The sequence below is a fragment of the Xyrauchen texanus genome, chromosome 33 (genome assembly GCF_025860055.1).
Source record: "Xyrauchen texanus isolate HMW12.3.18 chromosome 33, RBS_HiC_50CHRs, whole genome shotgun sequence".
NCBI lineage: Eukaryota > Metazoa > Chordata > Actinopteri > Cypriniformes > Catostomidae > Xyrauchen > Xyrauchen texanus.
Window position 1 is genome coordinate 21,760,571 of NC_068308.1, and position 22,465 is coordinate 21,783,035.

A 22,465-nucleotide genomic window follows, 5' to 3' on the forward strand; every position below is an offset into this window, starting at 1 on the left:
GTGTTTTTTTCCTGTTCAGACTACAAAAAACTAAATGGATTTGAGTTGGATACGCAAAAAGAAATCTGATTTGTCTTAAAAAGCTCTAACACTCAGACACCTCTAACATGTTTTAGGATGGGATGCAGATTCAATAGATTCTAAAACATAAATTTACTGTACTCACTGTCTCACAAGAAAGCTGTTTGTCAAACTGAGAGCTGAGTTTTTGCCCGACAGGCTGCAGAGGGCCAACCAAAGTGGTAAAGTCTATGGGTAAAATAAGCATACACACCCACACACTGCACAAAAATGGCAGCTTTTGAAACTCTTTTAGTCTGAAGTCCAGTCATTTAAGTGGTGCCAGAGGCCAAGCTGCATGCCAGCATGGCACCAAGCTGTTTGCACTGATTAGAAAATAGTAAAGTGATATCTTTATTGACAGTAGAGAGCCATATTATTATAGTTTAGGAATTAGAAATAGTCTTGGAAATGGATAAAGAGTACATTCAGTGAACATGCCACATTTCCACCTGCTATTTCAACTGGACAAATACATCAATGTAGATGACAAGGGATAATTATGTTCTAAATTTAATTTGATGTGTCATTCAGTAGCAAAGGCTGCCTCTTCTTCTCAAATCATGTACAACACAATCCAACCATGCCTTAAGACTGATTTATGCTTTTGCGTCAAACCTACGGCAGAGGCTCCGCGTAGTGGCCAACGCTTTGGTTTGCATTTATAGTTCTGCATTGGAGTTTGTGTCACTGCTATTACACAGCCAAAATGCTAATTATACATTCATAAATATACAAAAAATATTTTTTAATAAAAATATTTATTAAATTATTGTAGCAATAAAAACTAGTTCAGAGAATGTGAACATGTTGAAATGTAGGTAAGCTACATATTATTTATTATACATGTTGCCTGTATTGCAGGGAGAAAATAAATGATAAAAAGACCATATGCTTTACTGTATGAATACAGTTGATAAATAAATATTTTGGCATACTTTTAATATTATGTGCTGAAAAAAATTCTCAAATTAATTAATAACTACACCTCGCTTGGCGAACACTAAATTGATGGCGTTTTAAAGACTTTACAAGGCATATAGGCAATAACAGCGGTAGCTACCAGTAGCTACACCGTAACCAGGCGTAGGTTTGATCCAGAAGTATGAATCGGCCTGTAAGCTTATTTCTCCTCCCTATGAATTAGGAATGTGCAAAATGAAATATTTTCTAAATCAAATTGTCGTTGGGGTGTCTAATCGTCTTCAGGAAGCTCTGTATAATTTAGCTGGTTTCAAATTCAAATCACCCCAATCAGAAAAGTTTATTAAGGGCCGTTTACTTTAGCTGCATTCTTGTGTTCAAAAACAGTCAGACAGCTCATTTTAAAAACAATGTCTAAAGGCCAGACCCTTGTGTAGTGCAGTACTCTGGGGTTTTCTTGAGAACAATCAAATCTAGCCCTCTATAACCCTGAGTTTCATAGCACAGCCTAACCCAAATAATCCCTTGTGCACTCACAGCCCAGTAAAAAGCATGCTTCTTTCACCATGTAGAGACCAGAAGAGACAACACAGAGCGGGTCAAGTGTGTGGAGCAGGGATGAGACAGCAGCATTAGAGAGATCGGGGGGGGTGAGGGTGAGAGGGCACTTTCTAAAGTCATGCCAAAGGATGAGCTTTGTGTTAGTGTGTCTGGGCAAAAGAGGCAGATATCAAGGAGGAGAGGAATCTGCGGCGTGTCTCACACGGGAAATGGCAGGGCAGGAATACTGATGAATGCAAGGAATTAGAGAGAGAGAGAGAGAGAGAGAGAAAGAGAAAGAGAAAGAAAAGCGGGAGCAGCAGAGGAAGTATGGCATAGCCACCAGCTGCGGAGGGTCACTGAGGAACCCTTTCAAACCAGGGCCCAAAAAAACATCCCCAACTAAATCTCACATCAGCAAACACAGCACGAAGCAAGACATGCAGAGAGAGAGGAAGAGGGAGAGAGAACGGATGAAAGATAAACAATATACAAAAACCAATGTAAGCCAAGCTGAAAAGAGGGAGAGGAAAAGCCTCAAGGGAGAAAAGAGGAAGAACAAGATTCTGAGAGTGTAAATATGAGAGAAGACCAACATTATGGAACTCTAGTCTACAAGGATAATAACATTAAGGAGAAAAAAATGATGTTGTTCATGTTATGTTTTACCAAGCCCATCTGACTTTCTTTTATCCATGGAACAAAAAAGATTGACAGGCAGAATGACAGCCTCAGTCACTATTCACTTTCATTGAATGAAGAAAAAAAATGCAATGAAAGTGGATGGTGACTGAGGATAACATTCTGCCTAGCATCTTTTTTTTTTTTTGTATTACATGGAAGAAAGCCAGTCATACGGGTTTGGAACAACCTAAGAGTAAGTAAATTAAGACAGAATTAATTTTTATTTGAGTGAACTATACTTCAAGGCAGAGCAATTCAATAAATCAGTAGCTTGGCCACCATGTGGAGAGGCACCATGAACAAAGGAAAACTAATTCTGAATTGTGCATTGTGATTCTCTGCGTACTGGTCTAATTAAGCATGGTCCTCATTAAAGCAGATAGCACTACTATATGCTGAACATCCTCTGCTGATTAAAGAACAAAGAACAATATTACAGTAGCTTATAATCACTAAGGGAATTAATAGTAAGTACCAGCTGTGTGTGCGTGTTTGTCCACTGGTAGGGATTTCGAAGCCTCCAGATGCGGTTCCTCAAGCATGATTCTCATAAATCTAGGCCTGGAGCTGCTAACACAAGCCACATGGGCCTTTAAATAACTGCTGCTGAGGCCGACCAGGTTCCTGGTTTGGATGGTACATCATTTTGCATAGTTCTTGCCACCAGGCCTCACTCTCCTCACCTCAATCATGCCCTGAGTGAGCATGTGCCATTTAAACAACTGGCACCATAAACATCAGCAAACATTGTCAAACTTGGTTAGCACTCCAGCTAGGGGCTGCTGACTAATTTTATTTAACCCTTAAACGCATACCTCAGGTCTTTAGGTACCTGTGTCCTCATTCCACCCCCTGTACCTCATCCATTTTCTGGATTTGTGCCCACACCTCTATAGTATTCCTCAATCGATCTCTTATAAATAGTGTGACACACAAAAAATTCAAACATGCAGATTATTAAAGTAACAATCTTATTTTTGTTACTGTGCTAATAATCTAACAGAACAATGACACATTTGTGCAAACACGTTACACAAGAGGCTCAGGGAATCAGACTAGCTTTGAGCCCGCTATGAGATTTAATCTAAATATAGTTATAAGGAACAGTTCACCCAAAAATGAAAATTCTCTCATCTTCTCACCCTCATGCTGTCCCAGATGTGTTGAATATATAAGCTCTGTTGATCCTTTCAATGCAACTGAATGGTGGACCAGAAATCTGAAGGTCCATTAAGCACATAAAGGCAGCAAAAGTAATCCATATGACTCCAGTGGTTAAATCCAATATCTTCAAAAGCAATATTAGAGGTGTGGGTCAGAAACAGATCAATATTTAAGTCAGTTTTGTACTATAAATCTCCAATTTCACTTTCAGATGTGAAAGCTGTAGTTTTAAAGATGATGTGTCAATTTAAATGGACTTCCAATCGTAGTGCTACATCTATTTGTTTTAACGGCAGATCTAGATTTGTGTGAACAGCTCCTAAGGAAAGATAGTGAAAAAACAAATGTCAGAAATACTTTTTAGATCAATTTATAGTCTACTTATTATTGTCTTGCTTTAAAAAATAAATAAAAACAAATGTGCATGACTGGCAAATGTTGACCTCTATTCAGCTGGACAAGAGTGGACATGCAGTGCTGGCCTGAACATCCGGATTGGGGTTTTTCAGCAAAGACCAGAGAAGACGCACACCATCAAAACGATCAATAATCCTGAGAGAGAGAGAGAGAGAGAGAGAGCTACTAAGGAAGTCACATAAGAATGTGATCTCATTTATCAGCCAGTTATGCTTTTATTAGCAATGTACATTTGAAAAACAAAAGTTGACCACACAATGTACAGTGTTGGCTCATTACTTTTTACCCCACAACATGTTTACAGTATATGTTCTATATAACCTTCCAACAACTCCATTAAAACATGTTCTTGTTAGCAGATGCTAAGACAGGAACGGTCAGAAACGCTTTTAAGGCAGGGCTTAGCTAAGCGTCAATTCTCCTAGGTACACCTTGTTCCAAGTTTCACCACAGTTCTTCTATCTATTTAGACTGTCTCAATTGCTTGTGTGTCTTCAGTAATCCCAGACTGACTCGATGTTCAGTGGGGGCCATGACATCTGTTGTAGAGCTGTTCTTCTATTCTATGTGCAAAAGGAATATTTGGGAGTCTGAAATTTATAATTCTTATTGACACACTAAAGCTGAAGATATAAATAACAATCTTTAGACAAATGTTTTTGTGAAACATCTTATGTACCTAAGACTTTTGCACAGTACTGTACATGCCATGAGAAAACAAGAACAAAATGTTCTTCAGGAGCTGTTAGACAGATTTACAGGGCTGAAGCTCCTTGTCACTCTTGAGTTAAATAAAATGGTAAATGGTCTGCACTTATATAGCGCTTTTTTTTTTTAACCTTAGAGGTTACCAAAGCGCTTTACACTGTGTCCCAATCACCCATTCACACACACACACACACACGCTCATACACCAATGGCAAATTAATGACCTTATTTCTTCAAAAACAAGCTTTGTGGATTTTTAATACACTACTGTGGTCACTCACATCCATAAACATATTAATCTTTCAGACAAAGGCTGTGTGCATTCACCCGCCACAGAAATGAATAGAACAAAATGCTCTTCATTTGTGTCCAGCATTAATTAAGGGGACAATAGTCCAACAGTTTTGTAAAAGCAATGAGTCAGATTTGCAAAACCTACAATAGAACAATACTCAAATCTCTGTGAATGACATTGCAGCCTTGTGCTCGCTGCATGAGTTGACATTAAAGACAATGATGTTTGTTTTTTTGCCTGTGAATATAGGTCAACAGGTTCCAAAATCTAGTGAGCTGCAAGACATATAATAAAAGACATATACAAAAGACAAATAGTTTAAAATAATATAAAAATGTGTTTCTGTCATGTCACCTGTATTGAAATCAATTGCGAGTTGAGTTTCCCACTATGGTGCACAGAGATTCTGTCTGTGTTCCAGATCGGTTACTTTTGAAGCATTTCAGTTTGGATGCTGCCGAAGAAGGTTATTAGGTTTTGGAACCTATCTATACGTTAGCTCTGTTTTTTTAATTCCACTAGGCTCGCAGATCAAGCAGGTTGAGATCATAAATTTAAATAACACAGCGTTGTTTAAACAGATACAGCATCTTTTTGTCAGGCATGATAAATACTGTGCAGTCCAGGGCACTTTGCGTAAAACTAAAAGAGACATTCTGTGTACTCATCTGTGCTGATGCTTGTCTGCCTGTTCTGTTTAGCGAATCAAGACTAACGGACCACACTGAGACAATAAAAGTCCTCTGCCCTGGCCACAGTTATGAGTCTCACAGCAGGTAGAATAAACACAGATCTCTGGGCCCTGTCATTATGGCACCAAGCATTAAGGGCTCTCACTCTGCAAGTGTGGTGCAGGGCCCGTTGGATCCGCTGCAGTAGCAGTGAACATGGAATCTTTTACAGAGAACAAGAACAATGCTGTGTCATCCTAAACCAAGCCAATGGCAACAGCGAGAGGGATAATAGAGCCAAGGTAAGACAAAGTGAGTATTGTCAGTTGCTGGATTGTTTCCGGACAACTGTTCTGGATCCAGGTTAACTAGAAGCACAATACAAAACCAGTGAATAAAGTTTATTATGGCAAGAATTGTGGATTATTGCAAGTTTCTGGCAGTGTTGGGAAAGTTGAAATTTACCAAGCTACAAGCTACTCATAATTTAAAGTCTTATAGTTAAGGTTAATGATGTTTTTAAGTGTAATTCACATGTTACTGGAGTTAACACTTACGCCATGTTTGCAGGGTTAGTGGCACAAGCTCCCACGGCCCTTGTGACATTGACCAGAAGGGTCTGGTTGGTGCCACTGAGTAGGTTTATCAGGGGCTGAATACCACTGCTCTAGCGGATGGTGGCAAGATTCTCAGGTATTTGTGCACATTCTCCCAGAACCCCCACAACATTAACAAGCACTTCTTCAGGTTGGTCTTTGAGCAGACTGACCAGAGCCTTAAACTCGAGAAACCTGGGGAGAGAGAGAGAGAGAGAGAGAGAGAGAAATTATTACTTAACTTATATGCATGTCCAAGAAAATGGTGCATACAGTATGCACCCACATAATTTACAATATTTTTCAATTAGATACACAATGACTGTATCAGTGCATCCAATAATCAATTGCTCATGAATGTTGAAAAATATACCTCACTGGTGCAAATACAATCAACCAAAACAAATATTTTTCTTTATTGTCTAAAATATATAAAAAAAGGCACACAACTGCCGTCTCAAATACAAAAACAATGGAACATGAATTTGAGTGGAAGGGTAAATACAAGTAAGAGTCTGCTTTTGAGTGTCCACAAGTCCCATCTGAAATCTTAAGGGGATCGTTCCTTCTCTGTTGTGGCCCCTCGCCTTTGGAATAGTTTGCCTCTCCACATTAGATCCTGTGGCACAAATGTAAATTCTTATAAAATTCAGTAAAAAAAAATTTTTCTCTCTTTTGCCTATGACCGTACATTTATGCACTGTAATTATATCTTGGTTTATGTTTTATTGTGTATGTGGTTGATTGTGGCTGTATTCTAAATGTTTACTCTAAATGTTGTATTTTAAAACTCTACTCTATTGCCTTTGACTGTATCCATATTTTGGTTTATGCTTTTAGTGTGTTTGTGTTTAAATATGTCTGTATTTTAAATAATTTTAGTGCAAAGCACTTCTGTCAACATGTGCTATAGAAAATAATGTGATTGATTGATTGATTGATTGTTGCTCTTGGTCTGCAAGAGGTCATTTATAGCCATGTCTTAGTTATTAGATCATCCAACACATCACTCTTGTAATATATCATTGCAACCATTCATTCAGACAGACATTTTATTGTATAATACTTATGCACCTTTGCTTGCAATGTTCTGTACCATTTTCTGTATTTCTGACTGTATAAAACTGACTGAAAAGTTTTGAGAACTGCATATACATTTTTTTCAATTAATATTTAGAAAATGTAGTGCTTGATAAGAGGCTTTGTGTGTAAAGTTTGAGGAAATTGGTATATAGCAAATGCATGTCTCCAATTAAACGATAATGTCCTCAAAAACAACTCAAGAAGTTGTATCAATATTGCTCTAAATGGCCTTTCTTCTAGGGAGGCCAATAATGCAATTGTTTAAAAACAGATGAAATTTGAGATTAAGTTTTTTTTTTCTTTCCCTTCATGTTATGGATCATAAAGACATGAAGGTTCAAAACTCAGGGTTGTGGATATCTGGGAGGAGAGTAAATCCAGTGACGCTGTATTGCCACAACTTTTCCCACACTGCTTGCAGTATGCATTTTCTGGTTTGGAGCAAGTGAACGAGAGCTTTTGGTGCGATTCTTCCAAGTAGCGGTAAACTACAGTAAACATTTTAAAGGCATATAATGTGGTCACAAGGGGCCTCAACAAATCTCTGATGTAAGGTTTAGCTATATGGCTGTTTTTATTCACAACTACGGTTTCTGGCAGTTGTAGAGAATGTCCAAGGTCACTTTGCTCTGGTCAAAGTCCACCAATCATTTTCTTGCAAGTTAAACAGAAATTAAAAGAACAGCTGCCAAAGTTAGCTCTATTGAAAAAGGCCATAAATGGTAGAAAAAAGGCAAGACCTAAGCTCAAACATGGCATGTAGACCAGATTATATCACTGAAGTGCTATCAGTATGCAACATTGAAATTAATTACACACATTACACTTAATAAACGGACTATGGGTGTTGTCTACTCTTGTAAAGCCAACACCAACCTGCCAAATTACCTCGGCAAGAGAAACATAATATGAAACAGTGCCGATCAGTTGTTACAGCAAAAAAGAAGGTTAACAAAGTGGGCAGACACTGTAATAGAGCTCCTGAAAGAACAATAGCAATGCTATAAAGCCTCCGTCCAGCTAAATCTTTGTGTAATAGTATATCTCAGTGAAGAACACTACAGAACTAAAATTTGGCAACGAAGTAAAATATACTGACAGAGGCCCTTTTATGTGGGTGGCTGAGAAATTGCACAGTAGCATCAATAAGTGACTCCAGTAAAAGTATTTATAGCACTAATAAGTGAAGATAGAAAGATTCATAATTTTAATCATTTACTTAGCACATCACAGACTGTTTACCGAGGTAAAAGACAAAACATTCTGTAGTTAAACTGACTGGATTTTGATCTAAACAAGAGTTTGGCCACTTTAGCAGAATTTCTGTTCATCCATAGTAATTTGAGTTATTTAGTCTTCTCAGTCTGCTGCATACAGTGTTTTTAACTATCTGCTGAGAGATGACAGCAAGATGGCTGTGGTCTCGCTTTAGAAGCTCTATGTAACTAAAACTCAAGTAAACATCTGCTTTTGTGTTTAATCATGTTTATGTTATGAGCATCATTTTTATAATATTTGTTGGCATCATAATTATTATAATTTTCTGCCTCATTAATCAAGTAAATGGCTAAAACATGCCTCTCCCAGCACACTGGTGGAGGTCTCAGATCTACCACCTTCTCAAAGCCCCTTCAACACAGCCCTGAACCCCTCTCTCTGCTGGACTCACCATGGCCAGCCATCTCATCAGTCACACAAAGACATGCTGTCTGCTGCTGGCAACACCAGCACTCTCAGCTGCTTGTGTGCTTTCAGCAAAGAAAAATAAAGAGGAAAAGCCTTTTAAAATTATGACCACTGTAAAATACATTCCAAAATTATTTTTGTCTTGAAATGCCTCTCAGGCCATAACTGTTTCTGAAATGGCACACTGACTGCACTTACTCCGACACCAGATGGACCAGGAAAACATTCTCCGGTAAATGCTCACTGACCTAGCACTCCCCCAGCCTAGACCGATTTAGTTTTATAAAATGGTTGGCTGTTTTATTTGAAATACAGTGTTTGACCTTGATGCTTTAATACATTGTTCAAAAACCTTGTAATAAAAGGAGTTTCTTTCTTCAAGGCTAAGTACGCATTAAATATTTAGCTGGCTTCATGCTGTTTCTCTCGATGACGTTCAAAACATTCAACCATTTAACGACACACTTCCAAGTGAACTGAACACAATACAGATTTTCAAGAGAAAATACTGTAAGTGTTAAACAAAAACTATTTAGTTTGTCACATCCAACACAAAATGAATGTTAATTATGTGATGTATAGAGGTTGCATGGTGTACAGGTTGATATGGTACTGTAACTAAGATGATGTTTCAAAGGTGCTGATGCAGACTAAAATATGAAAAAAGAAGTATTGTGCATTTCCAGAGAAAGAGCACATTCATCTTCTCATTTAAATGATTTACCAGATTAAATGTTTGACAGAATCTTTCAAATATAATTTTTCAAATATTATGCTTCAGTAAGTGTTCACAAACTGGTTTGTTTACCGAATTATTTAATCTCTGCTTTCTCCTAAGATTAAGTTTCGATGAGAGGCTTCTTGAGAGGTATTACCACAGCCCTAATCTTAACAACTAAATGCTTTCACAGAGCATTACTTTTCTTAGATGACACTTATTTGGCTAATGGGACATTAAGTGAATTGAATGTGGGATGGAGCACCTGCCTACTGTTTCAGTAGACTAAGCCTGATGTAAACGCAGGATGAGGTTTTGACAGCTTTGATTTATGAGGTGGAGGGAGAGTGGCCTTACTGCTACTGGGCCATTTCAGACAAAAGCCTCCCTCTGAATTCCTCTTTCAATACTTTTCTATTTGCGCCAAGTATGGGGCCAGACAGAAGATACTTCTACAGATTCCAGTCTATAACAATCCTATTAAAAAAAAAAAATCACTGATCATAAACTAAAAATGTAGAGTAGATTTATCAGTTCCTTGGCTTCAAACTTGTGAAAATAACACCTTATAATTTATAGACAAGTAATTGTGGAAATAAATAATGCATTTTTGAGCCCTGTAGAGTCCCCAAATGCATACTGCAAAGTAAAGTAATACGTGTAAATCACTTTTATATGAGAGTACTTGTGTGACAGAGCGGGCAAGCCAGATGATGATTCCAAGGCTTTTTTGGATTTATAGGGGAAAATGACTGGTTAAAAAGACATCACCCGCCAGACAAATTACACCAGGAAAGCCTCCAGGGCTATCATCATCTTCGTTGAGCTAAGTGATACTGGAGTTAAGGCCAGCATGCTTTACATGACAAACGATTTAAGAGTCTTTCAGCTTACACACCTGATTATTACAGCACAACTGTAAAAAGACGCATTCCACATCTCTCACAGCACACTCGCTGCACTAATGGGAGAATGGCCTTGACTAACACATCACGGGCATTTATAAAATCAGTACATTACTTCATCTTTTGTTAGCAGTATAGGTGAAAGAACAATTCACATTCCTACAGCAAAAAGTAATCATAAAATATCAGAGCTGATTAACAGAGTTTATTAAAACTTTTTCTCTTTGCTCAAATGATCACTTCTGTAGCCGTGCTCAGTGCAGAGTCAAATGGACAATGGATAACAGCTCTGCATTGTGGAAAATCTGAGTGTTAGAAGTGAACAAATGAGACATCTCATAAAAAACAAAGGCTCTCCTTCTCCTTACCAGACCCCATTCTCATGATAAGAGTGGTGTGTAATCTGACCAAATCTGGAGCCATTTTCTAATCTCAGATTGACCTGAATATTTCTAGTCTTGTTGATTACACAATAACATTTCCATTTGCAGGTAATTCTGTAATATTATTTGAGGATGGGTGGCATCTTCATAGTATGTTTTTAAAACAACTTATACATGTGAAATCCCATATGATAATGTAGCAAATGTATAAACATATGAACCATAAACTTTTCTGAACCAAATGAGAAAGATAAACTGATATCATGCAAAGACATGTTATTACTGTAAAAAAAAGAAAAAAAACAGACATAGGGTGAATACAGGTAAAGTGGGACTATTTGTTTAGTTTAATATTTCTTCCTTTTCTCTTTTCTTTTCAAAATGGTATTGTGTGAGGGGTTAAGCCATTTGGCATCATATTTTAAAACAACACAAATGGCATATTATCAGAAAGTGTCCCACTTTTCATCCTAATGTTTAAATAAATCAGAAACTATCTGCTAATCTTGCTGATTTATGTATGTACCTGTGATAAATTGTGTGATTTTTACCTGACAAAATATACTGTGAAAAACATTTTTTTAGCCTGTAAGCAGTATGGATATGTGATCAGTTGTTCTAATAGAAAAACTGCTCAAATTATTCTGCAATTACATCCACATACTTAGCCACGTTTTCCATGCTGATGGAGCATTTCCAGATTGCTCCAGTTGTGGCGGCCAGTAACTGCTTGTTTTCAGCTCCGTTGAGTAGCATGACCAGTGGCTTCAGCCCATCATACTGCCTCACTAGATCACAGGTTTGTTTCTCTTTTACACACTGACAATTCTGCAAACACACACAAAACACACACACAATCTTAACTTAAAAAAGGATTGAAGGCAATATAGAGATGTACAATTAGTGGCAGGACTAAATTACTGTACCATTCCTTTTTTACTCCCAAGATGTGACCTCTATTATAACTGTATATATCAAAGCACAGTTGTCTGAGTGTGTTCAGCGGTACCTTAAAGATTACGCTGGCACAGTGCATTTGGATCTCCTGATTGTCACAGCTGAGGTTCTTCACCAGATCCTCAATCATGCCCTCAGTCTGTATAGCAATTCTGTTGCTCCCCTGCCAATGCAAACATCCAGAATGACTCTCACTGCCTAACACCTACTGTAAAAGCCACTCTGCCTTGCCAAACAACACTGCATTCATAGACATCACGCTTATTTCATCCTAGTCTTTCTTTTAGTACTTTCTGGTCTCATACAGTCATTCATATCTTGGAACTGGTCTTTTAACAGAAACAATCTGTCAGTCTAGAATGATGTTTCATGAATGGCTTGCTATTTTGAGCCCTACTTTGTACTTATTGTCATTTACATAAAACCCCAAAAATCCGTAACATTTAAGTAGCTTACATCGTGTATCACAATAGATTCACACATTATATCTAAGCAGAATTACAGGATTTATGCTGAATTACTATTTATAATGCCATGGCATATTAACACAGAATATTATAATATACTTAACTAAAAGACATAATATTTAAGATACTTAAAAGTAAATTATTTAAGCATCTGCATTTGGTGCTGCATAAAAAGTAGAAGTTTGATAATTTGTATGTGATGAATTCTAAAAATGGTTCTTTCTGTGAATGAAGCAAACCTCAGAAGTGCACTCCTGCAGGTTTCCCACTACAGGGATGAGTATGTTCTTCTGCGGTGATTTGAGCAGACGTGTGAGCAGAGGGATTCCCCCGGCCTGCCGTCTGGCCTACTTGTTTCTGGTGCTCTTGCTGCAGCTCCAGAAAGCCAAATCACCACAACGCGCTACCTCCACATCCCTCTCCTGCTCAATGCTCAGAGACACACTATCAGGGACACAGTCCAACAACTCCACCTGCCAGAAACAATGTTGGTTTTAATACACCTGATTTTAGAGCACTTTCATGCGATTGAAGATTGACACACTTGCAATACAATAAACTGTTTCATTTGACATTTTTGCATTGCCAGGTACATTTCTATTCGATATCATGCTTTATATTGTTTTCATTTTAGATGCTCATTTAAGAGGTACTATGGCATGGTGCACATTAAAGGGATTCATTATTTATTCACCCTCATGTTGTTCCAAACCCTTATGACTTTCCTTCTTTAGTGGAACATAAAGAGATATTAGGCAGAATGTTTGGGACTGGCAGCCTCAGTCACCATCCACTTTCATTGCATCTTTTTTCTATACAATGAAAGTGAATGGTGACTGATGCAATCTGACTAACTGCATTATCTCCTTAAGTGTTTCACAGAAGAAAGGGGAACACGAAGGTCTGTAAATGATGACAGAATTAAAATTTTTGGGTGCACTGTCCCTTTAAGTTGTGTAATGTAAAAACGAACAAAAAAGTGTGATTACAGCATATTTGATGTCATCTTTAGTGCAAACTCCTGGCCTCAATTCAGCTGCCAATGCTCATTCAGTTTAGTGACTTTATTAAAACATTCATTATCAGTCCAACATTACCTGTTGATAAGCTGCCTCACTGTCTCCCAGAGGCGGCGGCAGCCGATTTTGCCGGGGCTTCAGCCCCGAATGTATTTTGAAAAGTTGACTGACAAATATGAAACCGGACAATATCCTATGTAAACCCCCGAAATCATAAGTTGCCTTATTTCATTGTGTTCTGGCATTGCACATACTGCATACAGCCTGTAAAAATAGACATAGGCATAATCTAGCCTATAGAATAAGTTCCTTTGCTGTCGGTAGCCTATGGGCGACTCCGTTTCTTCCTCTCTGTTGAATATGCAGCAGGTAGAGGAGGAGCTTGCACAGTCGTTGACATCAACTAACGTTACTTAGTGGCGAGTTAACGGCAGTTAGCAGGAAAGATAGCAAAAATGAAGCAAATGAGGCTTTGGAGATTTTTCCGAAAGAAGTTAGTGGGTAAGAATTCACATTTGTTTTTGTCCTTAAAGTCTGAAGATTATCATCTGGCCCACTGTAAGCTAAACCTCACTCTCCTAACGTGAAGAAGTGGACTAGCGACTGCCATTAAAGGTTGTAGCCTATAGCTTCTGTGTTAGTGCACCCACCTCCCATGCCGGAGACGTTGGTTCGAGTCTCGTGCGGAGTGTATTTTCATTATTTATCAGGTGTTGTTTTCTCTAAGGTTAACCAATGAGCATTAACATAAAATGTATGTGTGACTTGTTTTGTGATATTAGTGTGTAGGAAATATACACTTTGATTTGATTCAATGGTTTTGTAGAGTGTAGCAAAGATGAGCAACAGACTGAGGAGCAGCAGCAGCAGCTGTGCCAGAATCAGGCATGGAAACTGGTAACAATTAATAAGTCACTTTACTTTAGAGAAAGTTAAAAGTGAAACATTGTTTATCCCAATGATCCTAATGATCCTAATGAAAGGATTTTGACAGATGAACATGGAGAATTATATACAGTTCGATGCCATGGTGTGTCAATGAAATTAGGCTAAAGTCATTCATGTATTGCTTTAACTTAGGATCTTATACATCATTTTGACTATTTATGTAAAAAATATACATTATTTATATTCAATATTTTTTTTACCTCACTTTACTCACTATAATATAACTCTTTTGTGATGACTTTATGTTAATGTACATGAAAATTCAAGAATCATGATAGATATTAGGGCAATCCCACTGATCTGCTCTTCCCAATACATTTTCTTCAATGGTATTGGTCCACAATTTGACATATTTAGCACTTGATGAATTAGTTGTTTGAAGCTGATTTGCAATAAGTTATGTGCTGTATCTGTTCTTTTGCATCACAGATGATTCAGGGAGGAGAGAGGATGTTGAGGATAGTACTAGAGTGGAAGATTTAGGAACTGTAGAAACAGGCCCAGCCAGAGCAAAACTATACCCTCTCACCAGATTTGGACTACAGAGAAGTGGTTGCTAGTGTGAAAATAAAATTGTCTGGGCTAAGCCCCAGATGTCCTTCAATGCTGGAAACACCTCTGCTGTCTCCAGCCTACATAGGCAGTTGTCTTCTATGGCAGAATCCTAACTGAAATGGAGCCTCATAACAGAGCGATTTGGAATGCTCTACAAAGGCAGCAGCTCCATACATCATTCAAATAGCGCTCCTCACACGCAGCTCACAGGAGACTCGACTCGCTACTGATTTCAATACAGGTGACCTGAGAGGAATTACACAATACACTAATGAGCATAAATACAACTAGCGCACACACATTTGGGATAAATGGTCTGTTTTCTATCATATTAATAAACATTTGATTGATATTTTTCAGTATTGAATATATTTTAATTATATTTGTAATCAACATTTTTCCACCCAGCTCATCACTGTGCATTCTGGGATCACCTACCAGGGGAAGGACACATATACTGATACCATCGAATTTGTCCAATTCGTCCGAATTTGTCGAATTTGTCCAAGCTCACTAGGTTTTGGAACAGACCCATAGTCACATCAAAATCTACAAATGTCCACATCCTTTACAGGGCAAATTTGTCAGGCCAGAAAGGCCATTCTTACACAGCATTACACATGCGTGCTGTTCAGAGGTGGTCTGGCTCTTTAAATGTAACTAATCTGTGATAGCTACATTGAGAACGTCCGAGTCTGGCCCCAAGTAAATATACAGAACAGAGTAACACACGAACCCTAATCATACCCAGCGTCACTCTGTCAATAAACACACATGCCAGGATGAGGGGAACACGACATTCAATCTGTTTTTACCTGCAATGTGCTCCCTTTGATGCTGGAATAGAAAATGATTGGGTGAAAAAGGAGAGAAAAAGAGTGGAGAAATAGAAGGTGGTATATGTTCTCTTGCTTGTCACTCAGCATTCTCTCTTTCTTTTTTGTCTCTCTGCCTCTTATAAGTTATTAATCATGGGCAATCTGTTTAATACACTTCGGCTGTAACCGTGACTTAAATAACTGCCTAAACATACACACACACACACACGGGTATCATGATCCCCACCCTCACCAGTCTCTTGATGCCACAATGCGTTTGGACAGTCCTGCGGGCTCATCTGTACTTGGCCACGTTGGCGAAGGTCTCTGCAGCCAGGCACTTGAGTTCTTTATCAGGAGTCCAGGATGGACACCATAGTCTGCAAACCACCCAGATCAGAGATGGCCCTTCGAATCTGAGAGTTGCAACTGATCTCCTTCAACATCCTCAGATAACCAATCTAACAGTAGGGGAGAATAAAAGTATCTATTTTCAAAATAACATTGCCTCACATACTTAAATCTACAGTGTTTTAAAGAATGTTGTGCTATTATTCTTGCATATTGGCAAGTAGAACAGCAAGTATGTATTATTTGTTTGTTTATTTTTTAACATTTTATTTTATTCTTTATTTAGAATAAAAGAACAAGAATAAATAACAGAATTGAGATATGTGGATTAAGAAATGGAATATACAGAAAAATGACAGCAGAAATGCAAAGTAAAGAAATTAATGTATTTAATGTAGAATTAAATATGTGATACTAAAATAAACACTAAAATATAGAAATAAACATTTATCAGGGTCAAATGGTGACCTTTGACCTGTATACATTGAGTCTGGATGGACTTACTTTACAATTGATCTCATCTGTGTCAAGCAGGTTGATGAGGACCTCCAGCCCACTACATCTCTGATAGCCAGCTGACACATCTCCTGGACCAGGTTAAAGTATTTCAAAGAGCACAAAGCAATCACTGTGGCTGTCTGATTAGCCCTCTGTTCACACACACACAAACATACATGTCAAAGTCCCATGCAGCACTCAAAGCAATTACATTAGCTGCTCGATCATAACCCAAAGTCAGAAGAACAGAAACAGCTGTTTCTCTTTATATTTTATTCATTTAAAACATTTGCTGGCTCTTTTTTTCAGTGAGATGACTAGATTGATCCTGACATGGTTAGACAGAAGATGCCTATGTTATTTATGTAACAATTAGACAGTCTACATAAAGTGGCCCAGAAAAGTATTTGGGCACTTTTCTACACTTCCAGTAAGTGACATCTGCAAATAAATGATGCTAGACCTATTCTCAGAACTAACTTCAACTTCGATGTTTACAACCAACTGGTCACAAAGTAAATTTAGTGGCTATATAAAGTCAGTTTCCATCAAGTTTACACAAGTGTTCTGCAGAATAACCACAGGTGTAAGTCTTCACATTAACCCTGAACAGGTCCAAAATACGTTTTGTTTTTATTTTGGCCAATATAGGTGTTTTGAAATTGTTTTCTTAAAATGTGTGCTTGTACTATCTTTCTTTCAAAATGCTTTATTTTAAAGCAAAGTTTAAGTGTTCAAATGGTTTTATGTCTGTGTGTGTATGACAACTGCCTGCAGTTTCAATGGCCTATTTTCTTTTTTCCTGAACCCCTTTTACTGTCAACTCACCCCTCAAAATCATCTCCCGTTCTCGAAGGACCACAATGACCACATGTTGTGTATAAGTGTTTGGTATTGTGACTATAAACAGGGGTGGGGAGAGATCCTTTGATACAGACTACCGCTGTCCTGTGGGCTGAAGCCATAGACAATGACCTAACTTAGCAATTAAAAGAAAACAAGCTCTGAAATGTTGGAGATGATAACAGTTTGGCCTTAGAGAAAGCTCTGTTTTGACAGTTGCTATATACACAGAGCATTTTAGGTTGGTCGTTCCTCAGAAGTTGCCTACACAGTGAGTAAAACAAACTAAACATGTGGCATTTGTTGGGCAAGACTAGATTGCATAAATTACTGTGGTTTTGATATGTCTCTTTATCACTGGAATGAAATGACAGAAGTGTGAGTGATGGATACATAAAGCAGGGGATCCAACAAAAATACAACACTATTAATCATCTTTTAATAAAAAATATTGTTTCATGGTTTTTAGTGATTATTGTTTTATTAGGTCAAACCACAGATCTAGGATCAGCTTTAGCCCTTGAGAAAACTTCAGAAAATCTACTTCCACATGTCGGTATTTCATGTGATGGCTCATTTTTCTCTCTACTTTTTTTTTATGAGTAACGCTTATGAATGCAAACAAAGAGAAGCTTTCCTCTTCATGCTCAATGCAGTAGGTCCCAAAGAGGCATGTAAGCTGCTGTAATACTGTTTGTGCTGCAGACCTTTGAAATGAGACACTCAAGTCTAATCTCCTGGCAAGTGAACAATCTATCCTCTTTTTCATTCATAAAATGAGTAACAGATAAGATGTAGTAAGTGTTAGGCCACTCGCACCCTTGTTTGCTAGACACTGACTTCACCGAGAAGTTAAAGAACTGAGAACCACCCAACTAACAACTAAAACTTTTCTTACATAGACAATAACACAATCACACAAAAAAAGTCCCCAAGGGAAATGCACTGAAAAGTAATTGAAATGAATGAAAATAGAAGGACAGAAAAAAGAAATATCAGATGAAAGAGAGGAAGGACATACAGGATTGAATGAGAGCTAATGGACTGATAATAGATGACAAAGAAGAGAATACTGAAAAGAGACAGATCCAACTGAGATGGTGGAGAGAATTAAATGAGGTGAGAGAAAGATATTGAGATTGCCAGGAAGAAAAAATAAAATACAAATGAGATATTTTTAATACCCAAGTTGTTTTAACTAGAAGGTTATGAGAAGGTGTTGAAGCTCTGAAGGTGCTTTTAAAGATTTCTTGTTTAAGTGGCATGCCAAATATTAAAAGCTTATAACTTATATATATCTCATGGTATTAATAAGGTAGCTCTGAAAATAAAGCTTTTGTTTCCAATCATGTCACCTATAACGCAGTGATATTTTGTGTTGATACGACAAAGCAATCAAAGCAATCAAATGTTACAGCATTACAAACACAATTTATTCAAACAAATAAAACACAATATTTGCATATAAAGCTCTAAATACACACGCAAATGCAACAATGACTATGCTCTCACTCCAAAGCACGCAGCGATGAGTAACAAGATCTCATTCAGTTCCATTCTGTGTCATTTGAGTCATCATTGAGACGGTGTCATGTATTTGGAGAAATCTCCTGGTGGCCATATGTAATTAGAGTAAACAATCCTCTCTGCCCATATTTGCATGACTTCCACCTCTGGTTGCAGTGATTTGAATCCTAATACCATTGGTTTTGCACTCCTTGACGCCGGACAAGCTGCTACTTCATTTCCGATGACATCACCTGATCCAGGAAAGCTAACGTGTTTTTAGCTAGATAGCACATTATGTGCTATGTGTACATTGTACTTTGTATGGATTATCTAATGATATTTGCATCCGATTACATTTTGCTAATTTTAATGGGAATCCCTTCCTATTAGTAATTGTATGTGATATTTTATGGTTTTTTTGTGAAGTTAGAAACGAAAATGTGGCTTATAAGCAATACCTGTTTACATGTAACATGTATGTCAAAGACATGTACTTGGCTATTACTCACAATATTCAACAAATATGCTGGTTGTATTCTACTCTTCGAGAGCTTTTTTATGATATATGACATGTGGCTATTTGATCAGTTTGATGTTTTTACAGATTATAATAACATGTGGCAGTGCAAAATTATTAATACATTATACAAATTGGACACTTCTGATTTGTCTGCATATTTCAAGGCACTTGTTCAGGGCCAATCTGAGCTTAAAGGGTTAAATGGGAATCAAATGGACATGCTTGCTTACGTCTCCTGCTTAGCAGGTGTTTCTCCTTAGAATTTCACACATCATTTCTAGAGATATCTCAATATCACAAATTGTGCTTAGATTTGCCATCCTAAATTCTGCAATCAAAATCTGATATTTAAAAATTATCTCAATATTTTGTCATCAAATTCTTCCCAAACAAAATGATGAGCTAAGCTATCCACAGTAATTGCACTCTATACTTTTACTGTATGCCAACTATAGTTTTATTACTCCTAAAAAACAAATGACAAGAACCATCTGAGACAAAGCTGATCCTTTAATGAGACATAACGGAGCGCTCCACTGAGTCTCTTCAGCTATGAAAGAGCAACAACTGAGCAACACCATTTTTTCTTTGAATGCAAAGAAGTGAGAAAAACAGTCACAGAGAGGCAGAGACTGAAAGAGAGAGCTTATCAGAAAGAGAAGGAGAAAGAATAAGCAAGACTGAGAGCAAGTCAGATAGATAGTTAGAGAGAGAGAGGTAGAGAGAGAGAAAGATAGATTAAGACAGAGAGAGAGATATGTGTTGTCATATAAAGTGGCTGGATTAAATGTGAATCAATTGATTGATGCATTGAATCGACTGCACTTTCTGCATTGCCACCCTCTCAATCTTCAAAGCATTTGATGGGTTAGCACTGAATCTTGTAAAAACACCAAGCTATACTTAGAAATGATATGAGGGAAAAAGCAATCTGATGATCATATGCTTTCATTTCCTAGCAGCTTTGGTCTCAAAGTGCTGTAGACATTATTTACAACTCAGAAAACATCTGAAGGTCTTTTATAATGTATGTCTCTGTCTTGATTCTAAAGGCCCCACACTCTCAGCTTGTGGTGTGAGATGCAGATGTTCAGTACAGATAGTGTATTTCTCACACACATGTACATGGATGACAGACATGATTATCATTCGATCAATGTACAAATTACTGACATAAATGTAAGCGTATTTGCCATCTCATCTTTCAAATGTGACTGGAGGGATGTGCAAATTTTGAGCACTATTTTCAGAAAGTTTGGCTCTCAAAAATGTATTAGAAATAAACTTATATACTGCAATAAGATCAGGATTAGATTGTCATTGTTCCAATAGAACATGTTCACACACATTCACACACATTTGTCAATTGGGGTGACAAGAAATGAACTTTTCTGTCAGCTATATTAAAACTGTTCAGTTTTCAGTTCAGGATCACCCATGAAATAAAAATTGGGTTGCCATTTATTCACCCTTATGTTTTTCAAAACCATTATGACTTTCTTCCTTCTGCGGAAAACAAAAAGAGTTATTGATAACAGAATGTTCAAGATGCTAATTTCCATAAAATAAAAGTGAAAGGTGACCAAAGTCAAGAAAGCTTTTCAGAACTGGATTTTCAGGGAAGACCAGATTCAATTTCAGTCTGTTCCTTACACAAAGGTTTCATATAGCTTCAGATGATATAGCACACAAGTCATATGGACTACTTTCATGATGGTTTTATGGTGCTTTTGTCCTTTTGGGAGCTTAACAGCCCCTTGCCCACATCTAATTTCACTGTATGGAAGACAGCAGTTTAGACATGCAGCTAAACATCTACTTTTGTGTTCCAAAGTGGAAATGAAGTCATAATGGATTGGAAGGTGCTGGAGAGGAGGGTTCGGCCGATTGTCAAACCTCAGATTGAAGAGGAACGATGCGGGTTCCATCCTGGCTGTGGAACGACGGACCAGATCTTTACTCTCGCAAGGATCCTGGAGGGGGCCTGGGAGTACGCCCATCCAGTATATATATATATATGTATGCAGGAGTAGGGGGTGGAGGGGTCCATTCTTAGGGCGATCCAATCCCTGTACGTCCAAAGCGAGAGCTGTGTCCGAGTCCTTGGCACGAAGTCGAGTTGGTCTCCACCAGGGCTGCGCTTTGACACCAATCCTGTTTGTTATATTCATGGACAGGATATCGAGGCGTAGTTGGGGTGGGGAAGGGGTGCAGTTCAGTGGGCTGGGGATCTCATCGCTGCTTTTTGCAGATGATGTAGTCTTCATGTCATCATCGGTCCGTGACCTTCAGCTCTCACTGGATCACTTGGCAATCGAGTGTGAAGCAGCTGGGATGAGTCTTAGCACCTCTAAATCTGAGGCCATGGTTCTCAGCAGGAAACCGATGGAGTGCGTACTCTGGGTAGGGTATAGCCCCAAGTGAAGGAGTTCAAGTACCTCGGTGTCTTGTTCACGAGTGAGGGGACAATGGAGCGGGAGATTGGCTGGAGAATCGAGGCAGCGGGGGCGGTATTGCACTCGCTCTATCGCAACATTGTCACGAAAAGCGAGCTGAGCCGGAAGGCAAAGCTCTCGATCTACAGGTCATTTATCGTTCCTACCCTCACCTATGGTCATGAAGGCTGGGTCATGACCGAAAGAACTAGGTCGTTAGTACAAGCGGCCGAAATGGGTTTCCTTAGAAGGGTGGCGGACTTTTCCCTTAGAGATAGGGTGAGAAGCTCAGTCATCCGTGATGAGCTCGGAGTAGAGCCGCTGCTCCTTTGCATCGAAAGGAGCAAGTTGAAATGGTTTGGGCATGTTAAGGATGCCCCCTGGGCACCTCCCTAGGGAGGTGTTTCAGGCACGTCCAGCTGGGAGGAGGCCTCGGGAAGACCCAGGACTAGATGGAGAGATTACATCTCCACACTGGCCTGGGAACGCCTCGGGGTCCCCTAGTCCGAGCTGGTTAATGTGGCTCGGGATAGGGAAGTTTGGAGCAGCTGCCCACGCGACCTGTCTACGGATAAGCAGTTGGAGATGGATGGATGGCTTGGAATGACATGAAGGTGAGAAAATGATGACTATATTTTTTGGGTGAACTGTTCTTTTATGAAGTTGGAGACAAAGCTTACATTGTCTTTCGTAAATAATCAATACCGTTTT

At 38.4% G+C, this 22,465-nt stretch overlaps 1 pseudogene; it reads right to left on the reverse strand.

Annotated features, from left to right (window-relative positions):
- LOC127626670 (outer dynein arm-docking complex subunit 2-like) overlaps window positions 1-22,465 on the reverse strand; it is a 47,386-nt pseudogene that overhangs the window by 16,754 nt on the left and 8,167 nt on the right.